A 1,442-nucleotide genomic window follows, 5' to 3' on the forward strand; every position below is an offset into this window, starting at 1 on the left:
ATCCAACTAAACCCATTCTTCTATGTTGATTTCAGTTCATTCACTGACCAAGACACATGACTGGTGTTTTACTGGCTCATATACCCTACTGATAGTTCATATTGACTTGGAAATCTTCTAGTTTTGTGTCCATACTTCATGTGATCTAGCAATCATTCACTATGTTGGTTTTTCTTCTTCATGTCCATACATGCTCACCGGTGGATCTCCTTATTGCATCTTCATACTGGTAACATACCTAACAATTGTCATTTCATATCGGTTTCCAATATTGTCAATTGATACTCATTGGATTCATATGCGGTCATTGAAGGCAGCAAGATTCTGTAGAAGGCATACACTAGGATTGGAGGCATACATCGGCAGATACCGGCATTGGAGCAATCAAGGTCATAACCAGCACCGACACCGACATCCAACACTTATGTGAAGCCGACATCAATCTGGGATCTGAAAAGTTTTATTTAATCATTTTATAATTATTGTATAGGGTTGACATTGAATATCTTTTGTAATGTATTGTAATTCAACATAAGGCATATTGTTTGTAAAGGGTATATAAGTCAGTTTATTAGGTCATTGTGATATAGAAGAGTGTGTAGGACAAGGAAGCAAAATAGTGTGATGCTAAGGACATGTATATAGATCATTTGTATGCGAAAGTAATATCATGCAATGATCAGTAGATGGTTTGTAAAGCATTCTTGGAGAAAATAAGATATCGGTAAAAGGGTTTAAGAACTGGTATAGAAAAGAGCTATAACCGAAACTCTTTTTGGCATAGCAGATGCATTTTGTGAGCTCACCATTCTTGTTTTATCTCAGTAGAAGCTTGTAGTCAGTGAGACTTTTTTTGTGTTGAGCAATGTGCTCTAGGCAGTATGCCTTCCTGCATGTGCAGGCCCCCATACTATCCAATATCTTTCACATGGCCAGCGAATTGATATTGTGGGTCATAAATCCCACCATGGTTTTTCCTCTTTGAGGTTTTCCATGTATAAATTTTGTGTGTTATGATTTTCATTCACATGGCTTGTTTATTTACTTCATGTTATATGTTTCTTCATTTACTGGTTTATATGTGTATGTTGTAATAAGGTAAAATCTTATATTACCAGCATAACATCGATTCAGTGCCCCCTCTCAGTGTTCTTGGATTCATTGTTTTCAAACATCCAATACTTACTTGTCAGCTATAATCCCATATCGGTGGACATCAATGACAACACAATACCAGCAATCTCCTTGTTTGGCATTGATGTCAACACACTCTATTCCTTCACCCTACCCATTGGACCATTCTCCCCCTTTGACAACAATGACAAAGGCTCGGGGCATCCTTCCATCTAATTCATTCTCCACTGGTTATATAGTGTATTATCCCCATTTGATTTCTATCTGCTCAACCAACAACATATAAGATGGAGGATAGAGACACCAAT

Source organism: Cryptomeria japonica, chromosome 2, assembly GCF_030272615.1.
Source record: "Cryptomeria japonica chromosome 2, Sugi_1.0, whole genome shotgun sequence".
Classification (NCBI taxonomy): Eukaryota; Viridiplantae; Streptophyta; class Pinopsida; order Cupressales; family Cupressaceae; genus Cryptomeria; species Cryptomeria japonica.